Source organism: Equus przewalskii, chromosome 6 (genome assembly GCF_037783145.1).
Source record: "Equus przewalskii isolate Varuska chromosome 6, EquPr2, whole genome shotgun sequence".
NCBI classification, from domain to species: Eukaryota; Metazoa; Chordata; class Mammalia; order Perissodactyla; family Equidae; genus Equus; species Equus przewalskii.
Genome location: NC_091836.1, coordinates 15,636,725 through 15,659,636, shown reverse-complemented (window position 1 = coordinate 15,659,636; position 22,912 = coordinate 15,636,725). Strand labels below are relative to the sequence as shown.

Here is a 22,912-nt window from a genome sequence, read left to right as displayed (position 1 = left end):
AAAAGACCTTAGAGACTATCTAGATGGAATATCTCCTTTTACAGAGGAGGAAAATGAATGCCTAAGACATAAAGTCCCATGGCCTTTAGACACTGACAAAGCACAGCAGACATCCTTAGCTTAGAAAAAGAGTAGAGATTAAAACGTCCATTCAAATGAGAGGAACAATTCAATAGCAAGATCCTCCCTATAAATTAATAGATACTTGAAATTTGAAGAGCACATTGTTTGTTCCTGATAGGGCAGGGGAGAGATCTGTGAGCGAGGAAAGTGTACACTACCCTGTGTCCTGGTATTATTTAAATTATATTTTATGTAATTGTTGAGCTCAGAGAGTATGACAAATACTTCTGTAGATTTTCATTATGGGTCTGAGCACATTTAATTACTCAAATATTTAATCAGTAGTACTTCATGCTATGTTAACTGTTCTCTCTTTTCTTCTGCTAATTAAGACAAATAAGTTGCTTATTTCTTCTGTTCACTTACAGGCACACAGACATGTTAGCCATGGTTCACTATATTGAGTCTTTAGAGAGATTTTTCTTTTGGCAACTTGTTTTTTCTTTTTTTCTGACTTAATGCTCACAGACATCATGGGATAAAGTTTCTAAGAAATTAACACGAAAGTTAATTATTTTGAAGAATATTTTGTGTTTGAGGTAGCTATATATTAATTCAGCCTATAATTACTGATTTGCATATTATTTACACATTTCAGGTACTCTGTTAGGGGCTGGGAAAACAAGAATAAGTAAACTACATTCTGTAATTTTGAGAATATGCAAAATTAAAACTTTATGTGATTGTATTTAATTCCACCAGGGCTAGAATATTCATTCAACAATATTGATCATGTACTCTGAGTTAGGCAATGTGCTAGGTGCTGGAGGACATCCTGATGAAGAATTCACATGTGATCCCTACTCATATTGAACAAATGATGACAAGTAGAATAAGTATATTGAAGGGAAGAGGGGTAAAGGGTAGATAATGAATCTGAGTATTAACTAGGAGTATGCCAGTCACAAAGTGAGGAAACACTTTTTCAGACATAAAAATTGAAAATTGCAAAGAGTTATAAAGAAACTGAAGAAAGGCTATTTTGTTTGGTGCCTAGAGAGGGAGAGGAATTGGTGAGTGATAAGGCCGAAGAGGAAGTGCAAAGCCAGGTCTTGGGGAACAGTGTAAGAACGATGTGGATTTTGGACTTGATCCTAAGGAGAAAAGGAAACCACTCTCCCGTCTGAGGCAGGAGAATGAAGTGATCCAATCTGTGTTTTTAGAATACTAGTTGCTTGTGAAAAACTAATTAAACAGGACTAGTGATGGATCCTGGGAAACTTGATAGCTGCTATTGTAGAAGTCCAGGCAAAAGTTGCTGATAGTTTAGAACTGAGGGGCTGTGAAGATGGAGAGAAATACATGGGCTCAGGGTACACTTCACAAGTAGAATTAATAGGCTTTGGTGATTAATTACACATGAGTATTAGGCAAAAGTCACATCTCAGTCTCTTACTAAAGCAGCTGGCTGAATGCTAGCCAGTGTGTTCACCATTCACTGAGGTGGAGCAAGCTGTGGGAGGGTTAGTGAGTCCAGTTTTTTACATGCTGAGTTTGAGATGCTTGGAGAAAGTTCAAAGAGAAATGTCAATTAGGCAATTGGGTACATACACATAGAGCTGGAGATAGAAATTTTAGATATATAAAAAATAAATGGCTTCTGAATTTAGAGGACTAGAAACAACAGTTAGGAGAAACCTACCGAGTGTGGCTAGCAGAGTAGCCTTAGCAGGAAGGTATCAGAATAAGGAGAAAATCAGTACAACACGATATCATGGAATCCAATAGAAAAAAGTGCTTCAAAATGGAGAGGGTGTCATTAGTATCAAATCCTGCTGGGGTAAGGGTGGGGCATCAAGCAAAGTAAGAATAGAAGTCATTGGAAACCAGAGAGAAACCAAGGAATGAGAGCAAAACGTCCTTAAAGATACAAAGAATACATCTCTTTCATATTATGCGGGAGTCTTTTAACGTCTATGTTCAAACATTAGGTTCTTATATGTATCATATACAGCTTCATGCTTCTCTCTACCCACTTACACATATTAATACAGTATCTTATCTAAAGTGTTGTTCATCCAATAATGTGATATTGAAGATATCATTGGTTATAATTATTTTCTTAGGCTTTGGTAACTTTACAATGATAAGGTAATGAAACACAAGATGTGAAGACGCTGCTTATGTGTGAGCTACACAATTTGGACATTGAGACACATCACATAAGATAATGAATGTGAAAGCAAAATGTCAACTGTGAAGTACTATGCAATTCATGACAGCAGTGTAATAGATGTTAGTCATTCTTTTCGGCTGCTCGATATCTGAAATGCTTGCTGTGTTTAGAGAATTCACCACCTCATGTGTATTGGATCCTGAAGATGCCAGATATTGTTCTCCCAGCCTCCCAGGACACTAAGATGTGGACTTGTGTGCCAATTATCAACTTATTTCTCTTGACTCCAAACCTACTTTTTTGCGTGTGTGTGTGCGTGTGACACTGGTGCTGCGTCCTGTGAACACTCTCCTTTGCCAGCTGGTGGGATGTGAGGATTTGCCAACACACGGCACTAGAGTTAACCCACAAAGTGACTGTAGCAGGCAGACATTTCCATTAGAGTTCAGTCCTTCATTATTATTTTTCCATGCAGGAGTCCAGCAACTCCCTCAAGGGAGCTCCAGAAGCACCCTTAGACTTCCAAGCATCTCCAGCACACCAGAACTCTCCAGCAACACACACCTGCTTCTATAAACCTGCTCACCTTGCACATGCCAGCAGCTTCTAATGCTTCTGGAGATCTGATTCTGCTGGCTAACACCCTCCACTCAATGGATCTGCTCAGGCTACTTCTAGAAACCAGTACTGGCCTGCGACCTCTGGCAAGTTTCTTTGCCACCTGTAGGCTGCAATTTCCTAAGGTAGCTACACTGTTTTTGAAGAAGTCGGATTTCCACCTTGGTAGGGAACCTTCCCTCAGCCTTTAACTCCTGTTGTTCACTCCTCCTCAGCCTAGGATGGTAGCTATTCTTTTGCACTTGCTAATCCTGGACCCCTTAGAGTCCTCTTGTATGCCTTTTAGTACTTAACTTCCTTCTACTAATGACTCTTCATATTAATTCCCATTCCCCCTGCAAATCAATTGTGCAGTTTCTGATTCACGATTAGACTCTAACTGGTATAGCTTATGATCTGGATTCTGCCAATCCAAGTAGGTATTAATGATTTGTAGAAGCAGCAGCCACAGGACACCATCTGTGCTGGTGGCAGTCAGGTTTTAGCCTTAATGAGTTCCTAGTGCAAGAGGCTGTACACTGTGTGCAGGGCTAAAACCAGGCAATGGCAGGTGTGTCCTCACCGGACCATTTTGTGGTCAATTTTGGCAACGTTCATGTCTTGTTTTTTTAGATCTAGTTAACCAGTCCTCCTGGCAGTTCTGGGAAGTACTTAGTAACATTTTAATGAATTATTTTTTGACGTAAGTGAGCGGGAATTAGTTTCTGTTGCTTGCTACTAAGAACACTGCTAGAAATAGCTAATATTTATTGAGTGCTTAAATTGTTCAGGCATTGTTCTAATTAGTCTATATGTATTATAACATTTAATCCTCATACAAATCCTATAAAGTATTGATTATCCACATTTTACCAATGAGGAAACTAAAGCTGAGAGAGAAAAAGATTTGTCCAAGTTCACAGAACTAAGTAGTAGAGATGACAGTCAAATCCAGAAGTGATTTCTAAATCTGCTGGTCTTAATTGCACAGACAGACATCCTCTTTATTATTTTTGTGACAACAATGTGATCAGACACAGAGTTTTATTTTTTCCAAACAAGATAGGAATTATATTTGACTGTGAAGCTAGAGAGAAAAATCTACTCCTGTATCATTAGTTTTCAGATCCAGAGCTAAAAGTTTCTTGAGCTTTGGGACCAAACTGTCAACTATTTCCCTGGGTATCTTTTTCTTATCATATTCTACCTATTTCTCATAGTTACATAAAAAACTGATATATTGAGAAGTCTGCATGAGATAACTATTTGTTCTCTGTCCAGTGAATGGTCTAGATTAGGAAGGAAGAAGAAATTGAGGTTAAGGTTAATTCCTACTAAAATTAAGGGAAATAAAGTTAATAGGGAGTAAGAATCCTATATCCTGCTTTCCTCGTAGTCTGAATAATTTTTCTTCTTAGAATTTACACACCGTAACTCTCTAATTTGTCCTTTTAATATCATCTTATTAATTTACTATTAATGCTGAGCAATCGTTATTTTTCATTAGATATGTTGATATCTTTCATTCTTGAAAAAATGTGAAATTTATATTTTTATTTTAATAGCATAATATTGTAATTCAGTAAGACACTTTAAGGGCATTAGTTCAAAAGACAGCTTAAGGCAACTAAATGCTCAATTTCTGGACCATTTTAGAAAAAGTCATGGTTTAAACAATTTAAAGAGCCCATTACACTCAGTCACATTTTAAAAATTGTGTAATTTGATTAAATTGACATTTAAATGTCAAGTACTTTTCCAGCATTTCCTTTTTCATGATTGCTCATGCTGAGACATTTGTGAGTAATTAGGAAGGTTTTCTCTCCCTCTTTCTCTTTTAATCAGTCGATCTCTTCAACTTGATTCATTGACACATTCTAGCGACCAGTTTTCTTCGTGGAATTGAACTGCCATCACTAAAACTGAGTTGTTGTATCTTTAAAAGTTTTAATATTTAATTAAATGGAGATCGTTTGAAAGAAGAAATATTCATTGAAATAAGTTGACTTATAGAAGTGAAAAATTCTATGTGTGATTATACTATTAGTTTAGTGGTAACATAATTTCATTTAAAAAATGTCTTGAGCATGTAAATTTGGTTGAAAAGTTTAAATTTTTAAATATTCACCTAAATTTTTACTTTTTTGTGTGTGTAATTCAATAGATATATAGTATAGTTATGATATATTAACAACATATATATATACTATATATAGCTATAGCTAAACTGAAATATAATTGCAAGTAAATATAAATTAAATGATACCATTTTACATTTTGAAATTAGAGATTTTAAAGAAATAGTAGTCAATATTGGTAGAAGCATGATGAGATGGGAACTTGTATTTATTGCTGATAGAAACATGAATTTGTATAACTATAAACACTATATACAAATGCCTATGAAGAGTCTTAAAAACTTTCATATCAAGTAGCTTGTGGGAAGTGATCCTAAAAGACTAGTATACAAAGATGTGTCATCTCAACAATACAGCAGTGGAGGGAAATTGGAAGCTACTGAATTTCCCAATATTGAAAGATTTCACAGTTGGATATAAAACATGATTTCAAGTTAGGAAAGAGAGTAGAAGAATGTGTGCCAAAATATCAAGAAAATTTATCTTTGAGAGACAAGTATATGAAATTTTTATATATTCTTTGATAATTTCCAGCTTACATCAAATTTATTACAATTGACATTGATGACCTTTATACTTAGGAATAATAAGCTTTATCTTGAATTCAAGAAGATAACAACTGGTTCTTACACAGAGTCAACAATCTGAGCTCAAGATCAAAGCTCTCCCCTACATCTCTACTGCCCAGTGTCCTGGGCCGGGTGAGCTCTCCATGTCCAACACTGGTGACTCAGTGGATGAGATTCAGCCTGCTGTGGGAAAAGCTGGGGGAAGAATGTTCCAGGCAGAAGGGAGAAAACTCTAATGGTCAGGATTAATAGTTACACAAGTAATTTGTGCAATTACTTGTTTAATTAAGTTTTTCTTTTCTGGTTGGCTGTGAACCCCGCGTGGTCGCGGCCTTCTGCAGGAGTCTAGTTGGCTGTGAACCCCGCGTGGTTGCGGCCTTCTGCAGGAGTCTATCTGCAGCACTTTGTACAGTGCTTTGCATCATTAACAAATATTTGTAGAATCAACGAAAGAAATCCAATTCTAGAATATTCCTTAATGTGCCCGTTTGAGTCCAAGTTCATAGATTCTTTTTGTAAACAACAAAACACATGTTCCCGGATGTTATGCTCAGAGTAAAATTAAACTATGAGTCCTTGAATCTGGTTATTTCCCCAGACTGTTTGTAAGAATAGGTGAAAGGGAAATGAAAATTCAGGCACAATGGAACAGGAGGGGAAAAGAGGCGTTCTTGGTTGTTAGGTGGGGCTCAGAAATAAATCTAAATCACTAACAGAAGAACTGGAATTTTCTCTCTCCTTAAAACCATTCTACCCTCGGTGGTGATCTGTTCCTAAATGGTTATTTTTACAATGAACCCCAAGGGGTCCCTTAATTAGCAAAGCAGATTAGCTAGAGGTAAAAAGGCCCTAAACATAGGCCCCAAATCAGTGTAATCATCTAGATTAAAAATAGGGAGCAGGCCCAAATTCCAGGAACAAGGCTCTGATCTCAAGTAGAAGGACCCAAACCGCACAAATGTACATGTTGCTCAAGGCAGACTGCCTCACCCCCACTTGACTTTTAGAAAGCAGCATCTCTTTCTATTTAAAACTTTGGGCAAAGCCTGGAGGTTTGGGATAAAGCCTATTTTATCAAGCACTGAATAGCTCCTATCCAAGTCATCCCAAAGTATACTTTTTTCCTGATACCCCTAGAGGGCTTGGGATAGTATTCCAAAGGGGCAGCCAATTGTTCTGCAGCCTGAATCTGTGACGTTGCACAATCCTGCAGTGTCTCTGTGATGTGACAGGTTGGAGATTTATCTACCCAACCTTTTTGCACACTTCTCAGAAATGTGAAAAGCTACTTGACAGGACATGTCATACATAAAACATAAATGACTAAGGGGCCAAGCAGGTAAAGTGAATAAAGCAATTTGGTTGTGGACTAGCTCACTTCTTACTCTACTTGGTCCTTAACGACAGCAGAAGTGTGCTTTTTAGACAAGGACACATTTTGTTTACACATTCTTCATTTTCACCAAAATATATGCCTTTTTACATTTTTGAATAACACATGATTTCCTAGGTCTTACATTTTCTTTTCCCATATTGGATATAATCATGGAGGCAAGAAACATTTCACTTTTCTTTTAAGTCTACTTCCTGAAAAAACAGAGTTCAAGAACAATGAAGGGTGACCCCAGGCCGCTGGCAATCTGGAAAGCGCTTGGCTGTCTGAGGCCATTTGCTGCTACTCTGCTCTAACCAATGATTTCTCTGCAGACATGCAGGCCCAGTAGTGTTGCATCTTAAAATGTCTGGAAAAAGCCAGAAACTTGACATTTTAGGAACAACCTCACAATTTAAAAATATTAGCCCGTAGTTGAAATTTAAAAATTACTGTTGGCTGAAGAAAATACTAGTCTGGAGGTCAAATTTGCCACATTGACACAATTTCAAACCTTTGGTGTAGAAAATCAGAAGAGGTTGTTTTCACAGATGGGAGGTGAATATATTTTGCAACACATTAAAGAATAAAGTGCAATAGTTAGTACTGCTTATGAGGACTCTTAGGATGAAAGAAGCTGAGTGAAAGACTAATTGACAGGTTTTGATAGTAATGTGAGAAAATTTAATTTAAAGGATCTTAGTTGCTGTGAAAAATACAGTATAGAACACGAAACCCTCCACATTTATAGTTTCAATAGTCATTATTTGGAATATTACCCATGCCATGTCAGGCTCTTCTTTTCCATCAATGAGTTTCTACCTCCCACTTAGCCAAAGTCATCCGAGTACAAGTCTTTCTTTACAAGTCTAACTTGTAAAGAAACAGTGAAACAACAACTTTATGGGATGTATTCCCATCCCTTTTCACAGGGACCTCAAGAAGAAAAGCCCCATGACTGATGAGGGCTTCCTCACTCATTTTCAGAATAAACTGATTACACATACATAAAATAAACATGTCTCGAGTGCCTATTATGTGCCTGCTGCCCACGATGCCACGTTCTGAGGGCTAAACAAACTCTGTTCCTGCACTAAAGTAGTTCATAACTATGCATTCATTTCTGCTTGCTCAGAATTCTCCAATGACCCATTTCTAATTTACAAAACATAAAAGCATACGTATGCACAAAGAAGGATTGTTGGTTTGATGAGAGATATGTCCACCATAGATCAGGAATCCTAACTCCCAAAACATACCGGCTCATGGGAAAACTCTACAGTTAGCTAATCGTTCCAACAACTCCTAACTCCAATCACAATTCTCTGCAGCAAAGACAAAGAGTGATAGGGAAAACGGAGAATTCTGTTTAGTCATTCCTACCCTTTGGCTGAAAACTACAACTCCTTGTAGCACTAAACTTAAAATTTAAGAATCGAGTCCCAAGACCAGGTAACAATGCCTGAGGAGGTTCAGCTTGTCTGCTCTAGAAATCAACACCATACAGTCATCAGTCAACATACTTTTAAATTAAAAAAATGACTTAAAAAGTCAATTCTTCAGATCAAAAGACAGACAGAGGGGGCGGGGGAGAGAGAAAGAGAGAGAGATCAACTTTTTAAGAATAAGGGCTGCAACAACTGTTAATGCCTCAAATATGGAGCTCAACGACATACCTATGATGTAAGCTCACTCATGTGTAACTCCTCACCTTGCGTACCCTTGCTGGTTCCAAACTCCTAAGTAGGCAGCTGATTGAAATTGACAAGAATTCTGCTCTAGGAGCTTCAGCAAGCACAGATCTTTTCCATTTCAATACCCTAGTAGCTCAAAGGAATGAGCTGTCAACAGGGAGCAATGGAATGGAAAGGCACGTATTCGTTTCCTCTCCTTCCATCAGCACTCACGTTAACAGTAAATCCAGGCCTCCATGTTAGCTTCTTTTAAGAGGTGTTAGTTAACTAGGTCAAAAATAACCACTACTACCCAAAACAAAAAAAGAGACCTCACTAGGGCCTTAAATATGCATACGATTTGGTAAGAAAATAATCAATTCTATTTTAGATGGCTGGTATTTTTAACTCTCTGCTATCAAGTTTCTTCTAATAAATTGCTCTCACTTTGCGGTAAAGAGCATGCAAAAGATTTTTTTTGAGAAAAACAGTTGCCTACAGATTTTGAAATTGATAATCCCTCAAAGAGACAAATATATTATCTCTGAAGATTCTATGATTCTTTATGAATAATGGCACTCTGTTGTATCACAACCTGTGACCTCTTCCACGCTTTCTTCAAAGGATAATGCTACTGATAGTTAGTATTTGCTTTGTACCATATGGCTTAAAAAGCATATTTGCATGTGTTAGGCAATTGTTCCATCCACAGCAGACTAAACAGTTTCCTCATTCTTTTCTATATGTGTTATCATGGTTTAGCAATAGTCTTCTGTTGTTATTTATATTGGCTTCAAAATCATTGAAACCTTCTTCATCTGTCTCAAACATCCATCTGTCCACCTATCCATTCATCCATCCAATGAGTCAAATTTGTCAACATTTGTTTTGTGCAAAGCATCACAACAACTGAGGTGGGAGAGAGACTGTTCTTACATTACTATGTGGTTGGTACTGCTGCCTGGAGCCTCACCCAGGTATCAGTCATCTGTGAATTATACCAAGGATCCAATCACACTCCCCTAAATAATTACACTAGAGCAATCTTGGCTTTAAAACCCAATTAATTTGTCCCTTAGTCAGTGTTACACATGTATTCCATATGTTTGTGTGATGACATTGAATTTTGTATACTGGCTTCACAGGTACTACCGTCCTTAAATATTTTGACTACATCTAGTTTGTTTAAATATGGGGTACATATTTGGGGTGAACCATAGTACATGACTATGGTTTTGATTTTAGTACGCACTTAACCGATGATCCATTTCTTTTTTCAGGAGAGCAATGCCTGCACTTGAATATCTTAGTTTGACTCCATCTTATACTGCCTCTTTGTTGTTCATCTTAGTGAGATGGCTGGAAAGTGGGGAAAATATATTATCATTGGCGTTTGTATTTCTCTCCCCCAGGATGACCATTCCTCCTTTCCAAGAAAAGAAACTAATTCGTAAAGATGTCTTTTTAGAAATTCAGAAATATATGTCACTGTATTAATTAAAGAGAGCATCTCTTAGGAATAATCTTGCTTTAGAAGAGAGTGAAGTTTAGTTTTATTTTATGTTCTCTAGAGATTATAATTAACAGTCTTTAAGAAGGTAACTCCTAGAGTAGCTCAGGTAAGAGCAGAATTCCCACTTATATGTTTTTCTTTTTTCCTTTTCTTAGGTAAATATGCTCTATTTATAGTCACATAGAAAAGTTACCTGCCATAGAGGTTGCCATGATGTGGCATGAAAGAATGAATTTTAAAAAGGTGGCTTAGGGGACTGGACACGTTTGGACTGGCATTTCAGGAATTCTGAGCTTCAATCTTCCTTTTGTACTGGTTCATTCTATGGTGTTAAAGATAATGTGAACCTCCTTTTCAAAAAAAGGGGGAAAGTATTCACTTTTCTTGGATTTTCCACAGATTAATGAATAAATTATCATGGAGGATTTTGCTAAAATAAGCGTCTATGTAAAACTGAATAATAAGGATTAAAAAGAGTAGGGAAAGGCAAAGATTCAGAGTTACTTATTTTATGGATTAGAGCAACTGCCTATAAAATGGTAAAAAGTGAGAAGAATTTGCTCTTCTGAAAGTAAAGCATCAAGGTAATTTACATTATAATGTGGTGTCTTCTCTAGTTCAGTACTGAATTACAGTCCATTTGAGTGTGAATTTTTTAATCATTCCCCATTGTTACATAATGTTTGCTCTCTGCTACATACAGATATTTCCTCTTAGTTATTAAACCTTATAATACAACATGTCTGGAGAAAGTGGTATTGATGTTAAATACAAGTATTCTTCTCTAGGAGATTGTACTGAGTATACTGATATGCTGGTAATAATGTATGGCGAGGATACACACATACATACAATGAAGAGGTACAGTACAGAAGTCTCTGGGAAACTGTCTCCCAATCCCTTTCTAACCAGAGTCGCTGTACATCACATTCTGCTACAGCAAGATGTTTTAGATTTTCATTGATTGCAATACATTTTAATTTAGGAATCCAAATTTCCCATTCTGTTCTATCCACTGTATGATCATTTAAAATTATTAAATTAAGGAAGTTGTGAGTCCAGTTATAAAGAAAACCTCTGAAAGTCATTTGAAATGTATACATTACCAAATAAACTGTAGAAATAAGCAAATTATTTTACTTTATTATGTAAATAGGAGTTTTTTCATTGTCTTTCTTCTATGCTCTCACTGAATATTCATTTAATCATAGCTAAAATTTGTTCCACAGTATAGAATGGTGTCCTGTCAATCTAGGATCTTTCAATAGATTCTGAAGCCTCTGAGTATAAAGCTAAAGTTCTTGCATATATGGAAAAAGAGATAGTTGTAATGCAAAAGAAATTTACAGAGAAATTATAGTCATTGTCTAATGGAAAAATTATGCTTTTTACTATGCCCATGACTAGTATTTTCAGTTTAACTTATTATTTTTAATATTTGTGGCAGAGTCCACTAACGCTTATTCTCCTCTTGGCACTCAGTTCCACTACATTTCTGGGCATCACTTGCAGTTGCTGGTGGCTGAGTGAATAAGTCCTTCCCAATGGAAATTGGGTAGAAATGATATGAGCCAGTTTCAGGCTTGACACATTTCACCTCTCAAGTGTGCTTTGTACTTTTCTCCTGTCAGCTGAAGGTAGATGACAGGGATGCTTTACAGGGTGCTAGCACACAAGCTGAAGGATCCTGCGACCCCATTGACCAAGTGGAGGAAAGCCTATCTCCCATTGACTTGAAAACCCACTGTATAGTAATGACTTCTCTTTTATTGATCCTTAGATGTTTGGGTCTCTTTGTTACTGTAGCTTTGCTTACTCCAACTAGAACAGAATTGTATTAAATCCTCTACAGGCATCGAGGATAACATCCTCTGATACCCCTATATAATCTGTACTCTAAGACCTGGCTCAAATCCTGTATCTTCTGTGTAGCCTTCCTTGATTCTTTTATCTTGATGTGAATGATCTCTTCCTGATTGGATTTCTTGTACTAATCAACTGACTACTAATGAGAGTGAAACATCTATCTCTAGGCTTCTTGGCCATTAAAAAAAAGAGAAACGTGGATAGTTACATATTCTTGCTTCCAGTGGGGACAAAACATAACAGTTCACGGGTGGAGTGAAAGCTTTCTCTGCTGTTAAATTCTAAAAGATGTTTCAAACACGGAACTTCACAAAGGGACAGCAGTGATAGAATAGAAAATGTCTTCAACAACATGCCTAGAGCAAATGTAATAAACAGATGTAATAGTATGGTAAGTTATAACATCTTTTGATTATAACCATTGTCATGGTTCGCAGCTCTGCAAGGTGCCAATGTAATATGTGTTAAATACGTAACTACTGTTTTCTGGCTTCAATCTAAAGATCAGATTTATACGTATTTGACAACACATTCTTTAGAAATTCTCCATAAAATATAGTATCTGTGTATCAGATTTTTAAAAAATAACAATTGTACAGCAATCAGCTGTGACTGTGACTGTCACCAAGTCTGACCTTGATGACACCAAGTTCTAAGTTCATGGTGAATCCATTATTTTGGAGACCAGAAAAACAGATAGTTTGTCATCCTTTTGCGGACATTAGCAAACCTATTCTGGACTCCTTACTAATAGAAACCTCTCAAAGACACTTGTTGGAACAGCCAGAAGACGCACGTGCCTGCGTGCGCGCACGCGCACACACACCGACACACACACCACACCACACCCACACAGACACACACACACAGATTTCTGGGTCTAATCCAATTTAAAGCATAAAGCTTGCTTAAGACCACAGAGTTATTCTGTGCAGTATAATTGCATTGCATTTCTAAACCAGGTGTTACATTGACTTTCAAGAAATATCTGTATTGGCATATCTAGTTTGAGTGATATAGGTTCCTAGTGAATCTGAATAAATAATTATTTGGAAATACATCCACTAAGGTGAGTTTACTAGATATGAACCAATTACATTTTGTAAAATAATTTTATTTTATAATAGGTTATACTAGTTTTACGTCTGATATTTAGGTACCAAGATCAATTGTTGATTGTAGTCACTGCTAATCTGTGGCAGGAAGAGAACAGTATTATTGTACTATGGGGACTTCTCTATCTATGTACTGTAAGGGAAGCAGTCAAACAGGTTATGTAAAAATGGTATCAGATAATTAAAATAATAAAAAACTGAATGCAGGCTAATTTTAAAACACTTATGTTCTTCAGCACAATTTCTTTTATATAAAAATTGCACCAATAACTTTGCGTTTCAATTATATGTTCATTTGGTTTCTATTTGTTCTTTAAAATTTAAAGTATTTCCCAATAAATTTTTGTAATACTTAGTTTAAAAATTACAAAAATAAGCTTGAGATCATCCATTCCTAAAAAAGTGAAAGGTAATTAATTTTAGTTTATATATCAAATTAGCCTCCCAATTATAATGTTTCTGTAAATTTAAGTTTGGAAGTTAAGACATAATTGCCACAATTGTCACCTACAAGAAGATCAAAAAATATTTTGTAGAACCTACATCTTGTAGAATTTGTCTCAAGGATTTTCTAAGTTGGTTTCTATATTATCCTGGTAACAAACAAAATTAGCTTAGCACAACTGTGCTCACTGAAGTACCACACAAGGTCCAAAGCCTGCCAGCTACCCTTGCACTTCTTTGCCTGCAACTGTACCTACTGCTGGTCCTCTGGGGCAGTTATTAATTATTTTTAAATTGTCCTTTTCAATGGACAATGGCCTCAAGCTACTCTTAATTTCCATTCTGGTTCTGTTTGTGCATCTTTAAAATATTTTATGTTCTTCATTAGAATATATTAATTAATAATTTCTGCACTATTTTCCCTGAGTAATTTAACAACAACCCCAAATTAAAAAGCTTCTTGTACAAGGTAGAGAAGCAGGTAGTTGAAAATTTATGGAAAGCTTCTATCCTCCACAGATCATGCAGGAAAGAACAAACACTCGCACGTAAAATTGGAATGTATAATGCATGGTGGTGTTTTTCTAAATTAAGCATGGCTTTTATTTATAAAAGCATTAGAGAAAAATCCGAAAAAGAACCCATAATCCCATCATTTTAATAAATGATTTCATTTGCAAATTTCCTTTGAGTGTATGTCCATATGTACACAATTAAATACATTCAGAACACTTTTTCTGTATTATATTTCAATAGCAACCTGTTACTCAGTAGAAGAGTTTTGCCCAGATTTCCAGAGATACTTATTTTTATATCTCCATCATGAAATTCAACATTTTATCATATATTTAAAAAACTAAATAATATTTACTGTTCTAAAATATATTTAAACTTAATATATGGTTTCCTTTTATGAAACCATTTTTCCAGTCCTGTTTTCTCTAAAATTTTTTTTTACACTGGTTTCACACTTTTTGAGCCTTCACTAGTTATAAAGAAGGACCTGAGGCCAAATGTACTTTCAATTTCAGACTGCAATGATTTATTCATAGATAACTCACTCAAAGCTTTTTCAATGTTAAAAAAAAAAAAAACCTGTATGAAAGAGTCACTAAGTGTGGTAAAGGGAACAAGTAACATAATTTCTAAATTATGCACAAAAACCAGAATTGGCTGAAATGTTGGGATAATCTTTATGTTGAAAGATAAATATGCATTGACTTCATAATTTGCATGAGGGGGACCTTTTTGCAGTATTTATACCTTTTCCATTTTCTTATTTCAAATAAGATTTAAAAAATCAGTAAATTAAAGGGCTGTCAAAGCATGGATAAGAATATAGCCATAGATCTTCCCACTTCCTTTTAGTTTAGTTAGTTCAGATGGTGAAGACTATCTGAAGACTTTTCTTTTTATATCTAGAGATTCTACTTAGGAAAGTTCAGTGTGAATTAGATACACCAGTTCTTCAACATAGGGGAAAAAGATCCATCCTATTTCTCAATGTTTTATTATGAGATGTTGGCCATGGAGGGGCATAGATCAAAATACGAATTCATTCAGTGAGATTGGCTTTCTTGATAAATGAGTAAATTGAACTCATTTTTATAATTATTCATAATAATAATTCTTTACATCTATATAATGGCAGATAACTAATAAACTAAAACTGAATCTTCTCAAAAAACGCTGTGATAAAGGGAAAGGGAAAGAAACGCTGACATTTATTTCCTGCCAGTTCTTTTCACATTATTTTACATTTAGTTCTCACAACTTTGCAAAGTATTGTGGTATCTTCATTTTCAGAGGATGAAACAGGAGTTTACAGAGGTGTTAATAACTTGCCCAATATCAACTGTGGTAAATCCTCGAGTCAGAATGGAACTGAATCTCAAGGCCTACTTGGTTCCAAACTCTTAAAGACAGATGCCACATCTTAAAAGAGCTGTAGCAACAAAATTGCCTATAATGTCTGGAACATGAAATGTGCTTAATCAATGTTTATTTAACTGAAATAACCTCTCTTCACTTCCCTATATCACCATCCACGTAATTTCTTCTCAAAGTCACTATTGTAAGGATAGTGCTCTGAGTTAAAGAACAGTATTTTAGTTTCAAAGCGTGGCTGTTATTTTGTTCATTTTCAGGTATTCCCTCATTGGAAGTATATAGATGGAATTCATATAAATCAAGTTACATAACACCAGCAAAAGTTTAGACACACTAAAACATAAGTATGCCGGATCACATGAAGGAACAATTTTTTCTTATCTTCATAATTTTATCTTTGAAACATAGCTTTGAATCAAATCGGGTGAATAAATTTGAGTTACACGGGTGAGAGATACATTGTGTATACTTTGCAATACCTCTGTCTGCTTTAGCAATGGGTCACTATATTGGGATTTATGATATTCAATTGATGCTTGCTTAATAACTTGGTCAAGAAAAAACCCCTTTTTACAAATAATTCTGAGACCTCTGAATTGATTACTTAGTTGTTTCTTCCTTAAAAACAATGGTAAATAAAAATAAAAACATAACCCATTTATGTGCTCAATATCATCTAAATTTAACCCATTCATTTGCCTTTTACAAAAATCCACATATACTGGGAAGAGTACACATTACTGCAACTATTCAATTAATTCTCCATGAAGTCCATGAGTTGAGTCCTTTACTCCATTTTATACGGGAAAATAAGGTTTCTATCTGTGCCCATAACCAAGGTTCACAGACTTGCTATTGGCTACCTGACACCCCTGGAATTTGAACCCACATCTACCTGGTCCACGTCGGGTTCTCTTTCTCCAGACACTTTAGAGTACTATAGCAGGAGAAGTTCTCATGAATAATTTCAAATGTGCATAAAATAAAAAGTAATCTAACTTGACATCATGAGTTTAGTTTTAATCATCCTGCACAATGACATTATACTTAAACGTAAACTTTGCTAAATAGGATGCAAATGGACCTCTTCATAATTTAGCTCATTGTTTCATGGACCCAAATATTAAACAATCAGACTTAAAAAAAACATTTTAACTGGAATAGAAGTTATGTTTCTGTTTTATCTTCTGCAACAGGTATCTTTGCCGCGACATTGCCTTTTTTATTATAAAAAAATAAAAGCAATAAAAACTGTGATTAGAAAAGATTTCTTGTAAACCCATGAAACACTTTCCGATTTAAACAGTTTAGTCATTCACAATTTGTTTTTAAATTTCAAAATATTTCTCTTGGAGGATTTTTATTTTGTACCAGATTCCTTTGACAGGCTTTAAGTAGACAACGTGTGGAGGTAGTGGGCTCAGGGGTCGGGGTTTTTCTGATATTATACCATGAGACCACAACTCATTTTAGAGGTCTCATCCGTGACATAACCGAGGCCATTACTGCTTCCTACAGATCACTAAAGCTACAAAGAACAAACCAATGAAGGGAAAAAAGTGTTTCTTTTTATTACAAAGAATAAACCAGGGCGAACACGACTGCTTATACATTGGCCCCAGCTTCACAAAGGCAGGCATTCCAGGGTGAGCTGACTTGCCAGTGTGAAATTTGTCAGTCAAACACTTGCTTCCCTGTTGATGCACTATGATAAATAATAATAAAATACGTCATCAGTAAGAATACGCTACATGTTTGGGATGGCAGTATTAATGAACTGACAGTCTTTCCAAGTTAGCGAATAACTCCCACTAAAACTTGATCTCCTTTTATGTACCTTTAATGTACCACGTATTGTATATCCCACAAATTTGTGTGTCTTCCTTTAAACCCCCTTTTACTCTCTCTCTAGAACCCACCACTGCACATCCTATATGGATCATGGAGCTCTGCTGATTTACTATTTTTCTTACAATTCACCCCCTCCTCTCTCTCTGTCTCTGCTGTGGACATCTTAATCCAAACCACCATCAATAGTTATCCTTTTTAGTTCTCTCCCTCTCTCCTTCCCTCCCTCTCTTTTAGAATGTTTCCTAATTTGGGTGTCTGATATTTTCAAATGTGGCAGAACTGATGCTGTGCCCTTCTTAGTGTGGAGGCACACGACGTTGATATGTCTTGTTACTGGTGATGTCAACTTCAATCACTTTGTTAAGATGGAGTCCACCGGGTTTCTCCACTGTAAAGTTAGAATTTTCTCTTTAATAATTAAGAAGTATTTTGTAGAGAATACTTTGACTATTCAAATATCCTGTTTCTTACCATAACGTCACCTATTGATTTTAGCATCCATAGATCATTCTTTCCTGCAACAATTATTACTGTGTTGTTTGCCATATGATGATTTTCAGTTTCCAGCCTTCCTTCTACATTATTCATCGGGATTGTGCTGAAAGGAAGAGCTGCGTCTTCTCTTCCATTTATTTATTTATTTATTTGTTTATTTACTTATATCAATTGGGACTCATGGATATTTATTTTATTCTATGATTATCCTACATTACAACCGTTATTTTTTTGCTCACATTGTCCCAGATTTGGCCATTGGTAGCTGCTTCAAGTTGGCTCCTGAATCCTTTCCACATGCTTCTCCCAGTTGTTTCATAAGCACTTCCTTCCTTTCTGATACCACAAGATGATCCTATGTCATCTTATGTTTTTCCTGTCTTAGTACTGTAATGAGCCTTATTTCTAAAGAGCCTTGTCTCTAGTTGAAGAATGGAATTCAGAAATCAAGATCTGCATGCCAGGTGTGTTTATTGCTAAAGAGATGTTCTTGCTTCTAGGCCCTCTCAGTGAACAGAGCTTGGAAATACATGTATGGACACTCACACACACATATACACATTTATATTTGTTTCTATATCTCAAACTCTATATAGATAGTAAAAATCATGAGATCATACTCATACCTCTCATTTCAGTCCAACACCAGAGGGCTCATTCTAGCCTTTCCCCTTTTCTTATTTGTAACCTCGTTGTTATTATCCACATTATATTTATTTATTTGCTCAATATTAGTACACACACAAAGTCTTTCAGAATTTCTACTCAACAATTTTACAAACTACAGTACAATATTTATGTGTAGTATATATTTGTCTATGGTATACGATCAAAATATTGTTTCCCAAAATTACTTATGTCTTTTTTCTCTACCCCTTTCAGTATGGTTATGTCATTCACTTGTAACATGGTTAGGTAAATTTGTTATTTTTTGTATTCCATTTTGGATTTTCTCTACATCCCGGTTGGTTTTATTTATTTACATTTTGGGGTATGATCTAAAAGACAGTGCTATACAGAAAAGTACACTTAGATAAGTGTCATTCCGTTCACATTCTTTGATTTCCATTCCTACCCACCCTATGCTGGTAATCAATCTCATTAGTTTCTGGTTTATCCTTCTAAGATTTCTTTTGAGGAGATTAATGGATGTGTGTATTCTCTTATTGTTCTCTTTTTCTTACATAAAGGATAGCATGCTATAGATATTCTTTCACACTGTGCTTTTTTTCATGAATGCACAAGTGATTTTTCATTAAAAAATATAAAGAGAATTTTCTGTAGGTATGGACAATTGACAGCAGTAAATCATTATATATTGTCGACTGAAACTAGTAACTGATGGTTATAGTGAATTTCTTAAACACTAACCAGCCTTTTCTTCAGTCATTTTCTTCAACTGACTTCTCTGAAATTATCAATGAGAAACACTGCCTCCAGCATCCTGTCATAGTTCATTAGAAATGATGAAGCACAATTCTAAGAATTAGAACGTCACCCCTTATTCCACTTATTCCACCCATCCCAGGGTCCTTCTGTTCTTTAGCATCCAATAAAACAGTTCTTACAAGCTTAGCTGACTTAATGATTCCTTTCTCCACCATATTCACAAAACCTCCAAGCTTAGCATCATAACCAACTTCTGAGGAACTTTGCATAATTTTCTCAACCATCAATGATCCTTCAGCAACTACATTCTTAGCAATGATCATTGAAAGAATTCTGAGTGTTCCTTTAACAATTTCTATATCATTTTTTTTAATCATTAGCTGGAATTAGTGAGTCTAAGCCTGGAATTCACTGAAGCAGAACACAACCCCCTCCCAGAACAATGCCTTCAACAGTAGCTCATATAGCATTGAGGGCATCTGGTAACTGTTTTCATTCACTTCAACATCACTTGTCCCACCAGCACAGCTACTCCATCTGAAAGTTTTCCCAGATGTCCACTCAGTTTTTGCTTTTCATATGCATTAGTTATGATATCTAACTGCTTAATGATTTCTTGAATATATTTTTTAATTTGAGCCTGTTACATTTTCCTTTCAAGAGCATGCCTTCATCTTTGGTCACAATGACCTTTCTAACTTTTCTTAAGTCATGAAGCTGAGCATCTTCAGGATTTGTGCTCAACCTCTCTTCTCTGAACACTGAACCATCAGTAGCAATAGCCATATCTTTAAGTAGGTTTTTCTATTGCCACCCAAACCTGGAACTTTTACTGCTACAATCTGAAGACCAACTTTTACCTTATGCAAAATGAACATTTTTAGACATGCCCCATTAACATCTTCAGCAATTATTATCAAGGGCTTACGATAAGCACTGACAATTTCAAAGGCAGGTATAAGGGACTAGACACCAGACATTCTTTTTGCTCAACAGAACATAAGCATCCTGAAATTCACATATCTGATCTTTTGGTGTAGACAAAGTATGGAGAAATATAACCTTAACAAAGCCTCAGCTTAATAATTTAATAATCTCTTATTCATCATTCGGTGCTTTCCTATCCTTTAATGTGATTGCACCTTTTTTCTCAATCTTCTTCACTGCATCAGAAATGATATTGCCAATTTCTTTGTCCGTTTGCAGAAATCTTTGCAACCTGAGCAATTTCTTTGGGGGTTGGCACAGGTATAGACTGCTTCTTAAGTTCATTAATTACAGCATCTACAGCTAACATCACATCTCTCCAAATTTCCAGTGGATCAGCACCTTTCCTGATCTTTGGCAAGCAATCTGTGGCAACAGAGTGTACCAGAACAGTAGCAGTGTTGGTGGATCTGCAGCCTTTTCATTTGCGTTATTGGCAATATCTTTAATAAGTACAGCCCCAATATTTTTAAATTCCTCCTTTAGGTCAATTGACTTTGCAACGGTCACACCATCTTTTGTTACTTTGGGACTTCTCAATCACTGTTCTTCTCTTAAGCCGCCTAGAATGACTCTAGCGTCAGCTAAAAGGTCTACTACACCTTGAAATGTTAATATTTGGGCATCTGCACCAGATTTTACATCTTTGCCATAAGCCTGAGTGAGATCAGAAACCTGTGACCTGGACACTGGACTCATCTGGTGAAAGATCGCAGGTCATTGAAGCAGGTCCCTCTCTCCACTGCCCCCTCTGCAGCTTGGTGCTGTTTGTGCAGCAGCTTCCATTCCCTTTCCATTGGTATAGGCCCAGCAATCTGTATGCACCACGCTTTTTTTTTTAACTTAACAATATATCTTGGAAATTACTCCATACTGGTTCACATAGGTCTTCCTCATTCTTTTCACAGTTTCTTACTACTCTACCATGTGGATGTACCATACTTTATTCAACCACTCTCCTATTGTAGGAATCTAGGTTATTTTCAATATTTTGCAGTTCAAACAATGCTGCTGTGAAGAACCTTGTGATACGTGTTTTCAGAGATGAATCATTGGAGTAGTTCCTAGAAGTGGGATTGCCAGATCAAAAGATAAGTACATGGACAGTTTTCTTATGTATAGTTAAATTCCCCACCAGAAGAGTTGTGCCAGTTTGCATTCTCACTAACAATATATGAGAGTCCCTGTTTCCCTACAGCTTTCCTAAAAGGATATGTTGCTGTACTTTTTAATTTTTGCCCATCTGATAGGTGAGAAATGATGTTTCAATTTGTATCTCTCTCTTTGTGTTTGAACTTTTTTTAAAAAAGGTACTTAAGGACCTCTTTTTTTTTTTTCTTTGTGACTGTCTGCTCAGGTCTTTTTCTTATTTTGCCATTGGGTTTTCAATCCTTTTCCTTCATATATTAGGGATATTAACCCTTTGTGTTACACATTGCAAATATTTTCTCCCAGTTTATAAATTGTGTAATATTGTTTATGTTATTGTTTTAGTATTTTGGGTTTTTTGAAGTTTAAGGTAGTCAAATTTATCAATGTTTTCTTTTCGTTCCTCTGGAGGTTGAGAAATAGAAAGTAGTTTTCCTATACTGAAGATAAAGAGAAATTCAGCCCTGTGTTCTTATAGTTTTTGTATGTTTTCTTTTTTTAAAAAAAAAGATTTTATTTTTTTCCTTTTTCTCCCCAAAGCCCCCCGGTACATAGTTGTATATTCTTCGTTGTGGGTCCTTCTAGTTGTGGCATGTGGGACGCTGCCTCAGCGTGGTTTGATGAGCAGTGCTATGTCCGCGCCCAGGATTCGAACCAACGAAACACTGGGCCGCCTGCAGCGGAGCTTGCAAACTTAACCACTCGGCCATGGGGCCAGCCCCTATGTTTTCATTTTTTTAATATTTAAATTATTGATCCATCTGGAGTTTATTCTGGTATATGGTGTGATATGTGAATCAAACTTTGTCTTTTCCAAATAGCTACCCAGTTGTTCTATAATATTATTTAAAAAGTCCATCTTTGCCCCTGTGATGCTCCAAAGATATTACCTGTATTATATAGTAAATTTTCTTATATACATGGATCTATTTTTGGGCTTTCCATTATGTTCCCCTGGTCTCACTGTCTATTCATGTGCCAGCACCACACTATTTTAATTATAGTTTTTTTGAAGTATACCTTTATATCTGGTAAGGCTCATATCCTCTCATAAATTTTCCTTTTCAGTATTTTCCTGATACTTCTTCCACGGTTTTTTTTTCCATATGAACTTTATTATCAACTTGTCTTACACCATAAAAAAGCCTGCTGGTATTTTGATTAGGATTAAGTTAAGTTTATAAACTAATTTAGGGAGAATCAACATTTTTATAACTATAAGTAGTTTAATACAAGAAGAGGGGATGTCTTTCCAGTTGTTAAAGTCTACTTTTGCGTCTTTCAGGTATGCTTTAAAGTTTTCCTTATAGAGGCTTCACAAATTTCTTTTTAAGTTTATTCCAAAATGTTTAACCTTTTCAGTTGCAGCTGTTCAACGAGTTTTCTTTACTCATCCACATCTTTCTTCAGCTACTGAAGAAACTCCCAGCAATCATTCATGTTCACCTTCAATCCTTTCTCTACACTGGATCCACTGGATCCAGAGTGATCTTTTAAAATGTAAATTTGTTCATTTTCTTCCAAAGTCCTTCAGAAGCTTCCATGTTTATTAGGATGGAAACCAGCTTCCTAATTAGGGTTACCCAGCCCTCCCTCTTCTGCCTCATGGAGCTGCTTCCCTGTGG

General features: G+C 35.9%; 1 protein-coding gene and 1 pseudogene across 30 annotated transcripts in view; both read right to left on the bottom strand.

Annotated features, from left to right (window-relative positions):
• Nucleotides 1-22,912, bottom strand: part of GRIA4 (glutamate ionotropic receptor AMPA type subunit 4) — a 368,773-nt gene that overhangs the window by 262,579 nt on the left and 83,282 nt on the right. The gene's annotated exons all lie outside the window — the stretch shown is intronic.
• On the bottom strand, nt 18,639-20,924 carry LOC139084345 (60 kDa heat shock protein, mitochondrial pseudogene; annotated as a pseudogene).